The sequence below is a fragment of the Aythya fuligula genome, chromosome 2, assembly GCF_009819795.1.
Source record: "Aythya fuligula isolate bAytFul2 chromosome 2, bAytFul2.pri, whole genome shotgun sequence".
NCBI classification, from domain to species: Eukaryota; Metazoa; Chordata; class Aves; order Anseriformes; family Anatidae; genus Aythya; species Aythya fuligula.
This window is the reverse complement of record NC_045560.1, coordinates 101,017,471-101,028,828: the sequence shown is the minus strand read 5'-3', so window position 1 is coordinate 101,028,828 and position 11,358 is coordinate 101,017,471.

Sequence of the window (11,358 nt, the reverse complement as noted above, 5' to 3'; positions counted from 1 at the left end):
CTAAAATTCTCAAATGAATAAACAAATGTAGTTTGAACTAAAGCTGACAACAAAAATAAATAGTAATAAGTAATAGCCTGCATGAGATTGAGTAGAAATTAGCATTAGATCTGTTTAAGACTCCTACCACAATGCAACAACCTGTCTGTAAACCAAAATATGTATATTTATCGGTATGTATGAAAGTAGACGTGTTTTAGGATAATACAACATTTTATTTTGCATTGTTCCAGTTCTTTGCTAGATCTCTAATTATCCATTGTTGTGGTTGTATTTTTTCTACTCTACCTTATTTTTCTCATATAGCAGAATATATTGATTTAACAATGAAGTGATAGAATAAATGTACTCTATGACAATTTTTAATTCAAAAACATGTACTACCTGAATTAAAGTTTATCTTTACTCTTAGGAAAAAATAAAAGGTAATATATTTATATAAGTATGTTAATAATAATGTGTCTTTGTTAAGCAATGAAAAAAAAATATAAAGGCTACTTTCCACAATTTCTTACTTTTGTGATCTCATTATCTAGAAAAAGTTTTACTAAGGATTCAAGAACTTTATTTATTTTCTTCTTCTGGAAAGTCTGCCCTTGGAAGGGAACAGATCTGAGATTCAGTGTGAAAATGTTTTTTCTTTTTTATCCTCATGATTTTTCATTTTTATAAGTGATTCCTTAATTTTCCTGTCCAATTGTCCTGGACAATTTTCCTGTCCAAGAAATCATATTTACAGCTGTAGGTAAAAACAGTTTTTCTAGGTAATATATTCCTTCTCAATACAGGAAAGTTCTAGTTTGTTATCTTATGAAGAAGTTCTATTCTTCAAATTCATTGGATGCCTTACCCACTAATCAAACTTCTTTAGAAAAATAGGAAAATACTATATACAAAACTTTTTTTTTTTAGATACCTGGGCTTAGCCTTCCAAGTTTAACAACTTTAACAACATTTAACAACAACAACAAATCTCATGTCCTTGCTTTCATAATCTTTTCATTTACATAGTGCTTTCTTTTAATTACTGTAATATTCAATTTCCTCAAGCACTGGAACGTTACAACAGCACAAGCTGTGAGGACCAATAATGTTTTATAACTCAATGAGCTTCTTTTTAAAAAAAAAAAAAATCACATTTTCTAATAGCAATCCTTAACTACAAGTTAACTGAACAATTAACATTTTAATATTTTCCTGGACAAGCCATAAACTGGATTCACAAAATACTCCATAGTGTCAGTAGTCCATCTTATCCTGAGTCTGAAATATAAATATATTAAAAAAAAAAAAAAAGTTGAAGACTTAATCTTGTTTTATTTGGATTGCAAATTTATCTCTTCAAACTGATAAAAATATTAATGGACATTTAGCTTTTCTCAGGAAATAGGTGCTTTGCTGAAAACAAGAACAGGAAATTGGAAGTTTCAGAAACCAAACTGCATATTTTGCATAGGAGAAGAAAGGATTCTGTGAGCTGAAGAGGTCTGGTTCCTGGATGCTGTGGGGCATTGTGGCCTTTAAACCATCAACACAGGATATGTTTCTTACATTTAAATCTCTAATAACATCAGTGACTAGCTGTTCTCAAACTGTAGTTGCAAATGAAGGGGCAAAAGACAAAAAGACAAAGTTTTCTGCCTTGAAGTTTGTTTGTTTGTTTTCTTGTCACACTTCATATGCATATACAAGTTTACAGATGAGTGATATTTTTGCAAATTGTACAGTGGAAAGAAAACATAAACATAAGTTTATGTTAACATTTTTTTTTTTCAATTATTATTACAAATGAAACTTCTTACACATCCGTTCTTTAATTAAAGGTAAGATAAAATACTCAGAATATCTCCAAAATAAAGACAAATTCTCTTAAGTGAAAATTATTCTTAATTTATCTGTGTATATAAAAATTATTTATTTATTCATCTGGATTTCAAACTCATTTATCTGCACATGGCATTAAAAGAAAAACAAAAGTTAAGAAATTAATGTCCAACTTTACATAATGTCCAACTTCACATAATGATCAATGATATAAAATGTTGTCTAAAGACATTTATTTGTTTTACAATAGACACAGCTACTACAAAGTCAGTCAGAGATTCTTGGTCACCTAGTTGGTCCTAAAAACAGGGTCCTTTGTCACACCCACTAAGAGCAGCAGCCTGTAAACAGAGCATTACCGGGTCTCCCCCTAAAGACTGAATTTCATGTTCCCTCTAAACACCCGGGCATCATGCCTGCATTCACAAATTAGAAAGCTGTAGGCACTGTATGTACCACTTACCTACTGGTATAATTTGGGAGCAGGCACACAATTTGTGTCATTTTTTCACATAACATATAACATATAAAAAGAGAAATAAACATTGCTTCCACACTGCCCTTCTGGGCTGTGAACATAACAGAGCAGGTTGCGTAAGGGAAGGTCCATCTTCAGCCTTCCATCCTACCTACCTGACTTCTAACCTATGATTCTCCCTATTCTCCCCAGCACCAAAAGGCTGGGAAATCCACATTTCTCTGATCATCTGTGGAGATTTGAGAAGAGACTTACAGGAGCAGCAGCAGAACATCTCATGGTCACCCCATCACCTGAGTAGTTCCTTAGGCTCTTCCTCATTGGTTCTCTGCCATTCCCCATAGCCTCACTCTTCTTTCCCAATAATCCGACTTTCTTTCTGTCCTGTGAATCCCAATGCAAAGGAAGAAGAAATTCAGAGAGGCAATCAAGCCATTTTTCACTAATTGTTGGCTAAATGCTAATTACTGTTTGACAGCAAAAACAACATAGTGGAATTTTCCAGCTGAATGTATAACTAGGTGTAGTGGGTTTATGTGGCAAGGTTTTGGTAGCAGGGGGCCATAGGGGTGGTTTCTGTGAGAAAGATCTAGAAGCTGCCCCATGTTTGGGAAGGGCCCCATTGTTTTCCAGATCTGAGCCAATAAGCGATGTTGTTTTGCGCCTCTGTGAGAGCATATTTAAGACAGGGAAAAAAACGCTGCGCCACACAGCAGCCGGGAGAGTCAAGGGAGTGAGAAACAGCCTTGCAGGTGCCAAGGTTAGTGTAGAAGGAGGGGAAGAGGTGCTCCAGGAGCCGGAGCAGAAGTCCCCTGCGGCCTGTGGTGAGGACCATGGTGAAGCAGGACGTCCCCCTGCAGCCCATGGAGTACCACGGTGGAGCAGGGTTCCATGCTGCAGCCCGTGGAGGAGACCATGGTGGAGCAGGTGGCCCTGCACTGACGGGGGCTGCCGCCTGTGGAAGACCCCTGCCGGAGCAGATTCCAAGCCAGACCTGTAGCCCGTGGAGAGGAGACCACGCAGGAGCAGGTGACCTGGCAGGAGCTGCTGCCCGTAGGGGAGCCAGGTTGGAGCAGTTTTCTCCTGAGGGATGGACCCCGTGGTACGGACCCATATCTGGAGCAGTTCTGGAAGAGCTGCTGCCTGTGGGAAGCCCACGCCGGATCAGTTCATCAAGGACTGCATCCCGTGGGTGGGACCCCACAGCACAGGGGACAAGAGTGACCGAGAAGGAGCGGCAAAGAAGTGCTGTAGACTGACCATAACCCCCATTCCTCCGTTCCCCTGCGCTGCCCGGGGGTGGAGGTGGAAGAGGGTAGATGGGGGGGGAAGGTGCTTTTGGTTTCTTTCCTTTTTTTCTCACTGCTCTAGCTTGTTAGTAATGAGCAATAAATCTTACTATCTTCTTATGCTAAGTCTGTTTTGCCCGTTACAATAATTATTGCGTGATTTTCTCGTCCTTATCTCAACCCTTGAGCCCTTTTCACATATTTTCTCCCCATTCCTCTTTGAGGAGGGGGAGTGAGAGAGCGGCTGTGGTGGAACTCGGCTGCCCACTCGAGCGGAACCACGACACTAGGGTGTGGTTTAAAAGAAAAACTAGAAAGAGAAGAGAAAGAAGCAATTGTGCAGTAAACACAGTGGAGATCTACGGCTTGGATTTTAATCTTGACTTGAACACACATCTTCTGTGACCCTGAGTGAGTCATTTCATTTCTTGGTGCATTAATTTCCCCAAATCCAATACATAGATAATATATAATGAAGGCTGCTGTTTCAAAGCATGTCACAATAATTTCTGTAATGAGGTTCTCTAATGGAAATTGCTATAAAAGTGTGAAGAATAAGACATACATATAGAGCCAGCACAATGTTAATACCCTTTTTAATGATTCATTAGTATTTAAGATATAACAGGCCTGCAGCAATAGTGCAGAAAGAGAGGCAAATATACTAGTGCTACCATCAGAATAAGGGCCTTGACTGTGGCAGTGAATTGAAGCAGGAGATAAGCAAAAAGGAGATCACTCCAGGTACTATTTATTTACCTATAAACATGACCAATGGGAAAATGGACAGGGCACATGGTCTGTTCAGTTTCAGTGATTCTTCAGTGAAAATAATGAAGAAAATAGGCTGGGAAGAGTGATTTGCATATTTTGGGCTTGGTCTGATCATCTCTTAAGATTAGCTCTTCCTTCTAGGCACCAGGTTAACCAACCGAGAATGGTAGTTCAGCGACAAATGATAGAACTCCCTCTTTCTCCAAAGATAAGGGTTCTCTTCTGTACTGCCATCAAGGAAATTAGATTTTCTTTCCATTTTTTTAAACAGGAAGGCTGAGTGGTACAGTTGGATAAAGGCAAATAATTCAATCTGCTTTTTCCTATTCTGCATCTAATCTAATTGAATTAATAAAGACCACCAAATTGAATTAATCTACAAGCATGCCTGATGCAGTAACATAATGGATAAGATTCTTTACTATGTACTCATTCACCTCAGAGTAGAAGTTAACACCCAGTATTTCTCCAAAGAAACTGAAAAAAAAAGAAGAAAAAAAAAAAAAAGAAAAAAAAGTTGTGAATTAAATACAATCACATTTTAGGGATAGATAACTAAATATGATCCAGACAGGGGCAATATATATATATATATATATATATATATATATATATATATATAATTTTATATATATATATATAATTATTATATATATAATATATATAATAATATATATATATTGAATATAAAGGCCTTTTTCAATGTAGAAAAGTAAAGAAAATATAATTTATAAATTACACTTAAGTTCTTGATTTATTTTTTTTAAACACACTGGTCACCAGGAGGCTATGCAATATAAGTTATAATTCTATGATGAAATGTTTCAGCCCGAAAAACTGCAAGAGGGAGGTCTTTAGATAATGTTCTTACATTTCTGGAACTGGAAAATTATTTGCAACTTTGGAACCAGACCACTAACTGGATATTTATTCTAACATAACACTGAGCACCTAAACAGGTCAGGAAGCTGAAGACTGTGGGTGATAAAACCACAGCTGCAGTATGAAGGCTAGTTATCACTAAATGTTGAGATCCAGGAAGGGTAGTTTCACGTTTATTTTCAGGGAGATTAATCACAAGTAATCTATGGCATCTGAACATAGAAAAGCTATGCAGAATGACAGAATAAGCTCCTGGTAAAACGTACTAATAGTAATAGTATAAAGGTCTGGTTAAGGAACTGGGAGAAACACCATTGCAGAACAAATTTTGAACTAGACACTGTAAAGCAATACGGCTGCTGACTCTTAAGTGAGAGGTGTGTTAGTAAGAGATAAGAAAGTTTGTGGCATTTCTTAAGTTCACTGTGTAAGTAGTGTTCCTTTGATGTGTTTGTGGCTAGACTGCCTGTTATGACTTACCAAACTTCAGAGAAGTTTGCGTGTCTGTTTGTGTGAAGGGAAAATTCTTAAAACAGATGCTCAAAGCACTCTTCTGTCCATTTGAATAAAACAAAAGTGAAAAATATGACAAAAAAGTGACCTTAAGACAATAAGACAATTATTAAGACAATTAAAAAAAAAAAAAGTGTTCTACTTAAAAAACACAGAGAACCTCAACAAATAATCCCAAGAAAATTACCAAAAATTTCATAGAATCATAGAATCATAGAATATCCCGAGATGGAAGGGACCCATAAGGATCATCAAGTCCAACTCCTGGCACCGCACAGGTCTGCCCAAAAATTTAGACCATGTGACTAAGTGCACAGTCCAATCACTTTTTAAATTCAGAAAGGCTTGGTGCAGTGACTACGTCCCTGGGGAGCCTGTTCCAGTGTGCAACCAGTGAAGAACCTCTTCCTGATGTCATTTCATTTTAGGATTTAAAATTTTCTTTATATTTTAATTATATAACTGCTTAGTGATAGAGGTTATCACCAAGCCATTTTCATCCATCTAAACATTTTCTAGTATGTGGTCAAATCTGTAAATATTTTCCATTGGTTCAATAAGGTATTTGAAAACATCTACAAAAATATATTTTAAATTCTTCTTTTTATTTTAAAATAGGAAGATACTATTGGATTTCTATTCACTTTTCTTTTTTCTTTTTTTTTTTTTTTATATAATTGGTCTATGTTATGACCTTGCATTTTTATCTGTATTAACATGAAAGACAGTATTTGAAAGGCGTGAAAGAAACTAACTCACGAAGGAATGTATTAAATTATATTTGAGTCTATGAATTTAATGTACTAACACTTTTTAGTTGGCTATGTGTGGGGGCTTTTAAATTCCTGTCCTCCTGTTGAAGTCTCTTAGCTTATTAATTTCCAGAAAGTCATAATATTTACAGAAACCTGAAAGTTTCATTTTAATGAAGGAAAAATGGAAGCAGAAGAACTTCAAGGTCCTCAAGCAAATCCATTACTGGGAAGGGGCCTTTCCCTTTCAGAACACAGCCATTTTCTCGTATGTACCTGTTATCTTTACTGAACTATTCTTTTCCTGATTCAACTCTACTTTTTATGTCAATCATGCTGATAAGGGAAAAAACAAACAAACAAACAAACAAAAACAAACAAACAAACAAACAAAACAACAACAACAACAACAACAAAAACACTTTAAAACTGTTAAAAGCCAGTTCAAGGAAATGAAGGTTGCTGCTTTTCCCTTTTGCTGGCAAAGGCTTACTGAACTGTTTCCTAAACAATATCCTCAAATATAGCCAGGATGTGAAACCTTCCTGCAGAGGCAATTCAGTTAAGGTTGAGGTTACCCTGAATTATATGGCGTTGTCAGTTCAGACATGGACAAGACAAGGAAGATCTGGAACTGATAGATGGCGAAGAAGCTTATAGTTTTAAAAATGGCTTTCAAAATCCATTGAGAAATCCAGGAGAAAGCTAAAGAGAGAAAAGACTGCATCTTTTATTTATACAGCATCTTCACCTTTTTTTGTTGATGCATTCAGGACCTGATACAGCCTACCTTTCTAGAATAAATAAATAAATAAATAAATAAATAAATAAATAAATCTCAAGTATCTTATTTTCTTAAGCCCTTTTTGTGCCCCTTTTCTGAGAAAAAAAAAAAATGATAAAGAGCAAAGTGGCAGAATTTATTTTTTGATATTGCTCATCTCTTTCCAACAAAATCAAATCAATCTCCCAATACTATCTAAAAGCTTCTCCCCCTACACAAACACAACTAAAGGGTCCCCCTCCCCACCAAACTCCAATATCTCAAGTTAGCAGTGGTGATGTGTAAAAACAGAAAATCAGGTAACTGCTTTGTTAACTATGTCTAGTTTGAAGACTTTTGCATATTTCTTTTTCTGATTAAAAATAAAAAAGGAGGGAGCAGGGTGTCACTGGGCAACAGAGATGGAAGTTACTGTTTGCCCATGGCTGAGAAAGGACAGTTTCAGCCAGACATTGAGGTGGGGCAGGAAGCCATGTGCCTGCAGCAAGAGCCCAGATGCAAATGAGAAAAGACCCTGAAGCAGGAGGCAGACAAGACCCGATGCCACCAAGGTAGTGGCCTTGTGAAGCCCTTCACCCAGGTGGCATGGAGAGGTTTTGCAGCAGAACTGGAGAGAGATCAGCTCCCAGGAGGACACAGGGTTTGGGGGAAAATTTATTTTCAGACTCTTTTATTTAATGAGTCACACTCAGCAGGTTTGAGATCTTAGAGGTACCTTGTTCTGGTTCATTACCAAGGGCACCTAGGCACTTGGTACAGTGGTTTCATGGAAGGCAGTGGTAGTGCCTAACACAAGGTCTTGTTAACTTAGTGAGTGATCCACTAATTGTTACAGAGAGGGTTGTATTCAGATTTCCAGAGAGCTAACTTGGCACAAATCCATGGTAGCTTTTCTTTTCCTCTTTTTGTTCTTTGACTGGTTTTAAATGCTGCAGGAGATACCAACCCATTCAAACTGCCCCTTGAAAGCAGCATACTTCAGAACAAACAAGCAACCTCTCTCCCTACAGGTATACTGCTAACGGTATTCAGAATAGAAAACTAAAAATATTTGCTAGCATACTTTTGAACAAACAAGGCTCTATATTCCACCACTCTACAGAAGACAATGATCCTGGGGAGAGAGAATAATAAATAAATAAGTTAATTAATTAAAAAATAAAATAAAATAAAAAATGGAAAACCAACAACTACTTCCTAACAAAACTTCTAATATGCAATGAAATGGAAGATACAAACAAACAAACAGACAAACAAAAAACATCTGAAGACAAAATTTCTGTTTTATTGCAATTAATTATGCTCTGTTGGTTTTGGATTTTGTTTTTACCATTACACTCTCATATACTGATACATTGCAATTCTTCAAGCAAAAATCCCATCTTTACTAAAATCAAGAATAGATGTTTCTTGATAACTATGCTGTTTTACAGTTCATTTGCTCAGGGAAGGCCCAACACAACAGTAGAGACTTTTCAAGAAAGGTCTCGCAGTAAACTGTAAATTAGTGGAACTAAGGAATATCTGTTATAATCATTTGTTTTAGTAGAAATAGCATAATTGTACCATAACCTCCTGCCTGATTCACTACAACATATTACATCTGTTTTATGCTAATGGAGATGCAAAGAAATCAGTGATATTTATGCAGACATAAAGCAGTGGTGAGTCATATTCTCAATTAGTCTCTTCAGTTTGAGAAGGAATATAATAGGTTGTCTTTATTTTCCTAAATTTAGCTTGCAACTGTGATCGTTGATTTCTAAGATCCTGAAAGTTTAATTATATTACACCAGTATGGTTTCAGAGCAACCATTACAGAATCATCACAAATTATTTAATGAGGATTTTTTTTAAAATTTAATTATGGTGACTGCATAGTTTTTTATTTCATTAATTTCCTCATAACAAAGAGAACTGGACCCTTTTTTTTTTTAATTATGTATGTGAACTGTAACATAACATGTCTGTAAAGTAGCATACCTGCTCAAAGATGGCTTATCAAACATCATAACATAATTATCATGGTATATTGATATTGCTATTAATTAAAAATATTGTGCTTTTATTTGTACAATTTGGTTCAATTCCCCTTACTTGAAATTTTGTCTGAAACCCCTACCAGTTTGAAACCTAACCTATTTTGAACCATCCAAAGTTAAAAGTTGCAGATATTTATTTTTTCTTTCTATTTTAATTTAAATTTTATTTCACTTTTGTTACCATGAAAGAGATTTTTTTAAAATGTAAAGATCTGTGTTTATGATGTGCAAGTGCTCAAAGGCTTAGCAGAATAATCTGATGCATTAGACAGAAAGGAATATAAATAGATAATCCGAGGTAAACCTTGCTAGGATAATTTTAAAGACTTTGTTGACTGAATTTAGGTTGATCAGAAATGATCAGAGACCTTGTTTTTGCAGGCAGTTCATTCGTATAGCTCTAACTGAAGAGTGGTCTTCATGCACACACTGGACTGTCCTACATACAACTGTAGGTTTTAGGTTATTCAGGCTAGTACTTTGATCAAGATCAAAATCAAGGACAGAATTGGATTCATCAACTTCCTTGCAGTACTGTTTGTATCCTTTACGAGTACGTATGTATTTTGCAATGAGAAACCTGGATATATAACATTAGTATTTTTTTTGTTGTTGATTATTTTTCAAAACGTAAAATAAAGGATACAGTATATCATTATAGCTGATTTTTGTCTCAAAATTCCTGGCTTGACTGAGAGCAGTGTGTGCTGCTTTTTATTGCTGTTGTAGATGATGGTAAATGGTATTTCCTGCATGTTGTTTTAGTCTCAATGGGCTTTTTTTTTTTTTTTTTTTTTTTTTTCAGAGCCAAAATAATGGTATTTCCTATTAAACCTAAGATGAATATATATGTGCACCCCTTCTATTTGAACAGAAAATCTATTACTTCAAAAAACACATATATAATAATATACGGAATATGGCAGCTCAATTAATTCATCAAATTGTGAATAAAATCTTCTGAGAACAAAGATACAGATTTCATGTCATTCTGATATTAGACATTCTTTGTATAAGACAGGTGGTATCTAAAGCATCTTAAACAGTTCTCATTCTGCTTTTCTTGAAAGATTTTGACAATGTTAATTACTTCTACAAAGAGAAATTTCTGATGCTCTGAATTCATTTTTTCCCTATATGACCTTCTACTGCATCTGAAAAAGGCTGTCATTTGTTTTACTGATACATCCAATGAAGTGGGTGAGAGGTGAGGGGTAGCGGTAAAGGGAAAAAAAAAAGAAATACACACGCAAAACAAAACAAAACTCTTGGGTACCAAGTAAAACATTTCCAATGACTACTACAGAACATTGATATTACTTCTGTGAGGGGACTTCTGAGAAAGACTATGCAGAGATTAACTCCTTTTAAATGTAGCAGCAATAAAATGCACTGACTGCAAGACAGAAAGAAGCGTGACTCTTCTCATTTTATCCAGGAAAAAGGACACTGCAAACACGAGTGGAGTTCCCTAGTGTCCTGTGATGCTGCTAGCCTGATGTTATAGATGGGTGAGCTGCTTGTGGTCTATCATGGAGAGAAGCTTGTGGTGGGTTTGTGCCTCATTTCACTCTGCTGGTCAGCAGCAGATTATCAGTAATTCTCAAATAGACTGTACTAGTTTCTGTGAAATCAGATGAAAAGATTCTAACTAAAGCTAAGAAAGGACAACTATAGGAGTTTGGGAGAATAAGGACATTTTAAGCAGAAAAAAATATAGAACTGCCAAAGTAGATCATTTTATATTCTCTTTATTTTCCTTGGAAAAGATGAAGGCTTTGCTGTGCATGAAACTTGTACCTTTCTGCCACTATGGTTAGAGTAATACCTTTGCTCTTGGACAGACACATTTATACAATTACAAAATTTTGTTTATTCATTACTTATGGTTTCATTCACAGATGAGAAGAGAAATATAACACACGATACTCATGTTTATATAGTATGCTTGTAAGAGAGGCACCAATAATATTGTTACACTGGTATGAAAAACAACAAAACTTACTGTACCTATGATGGT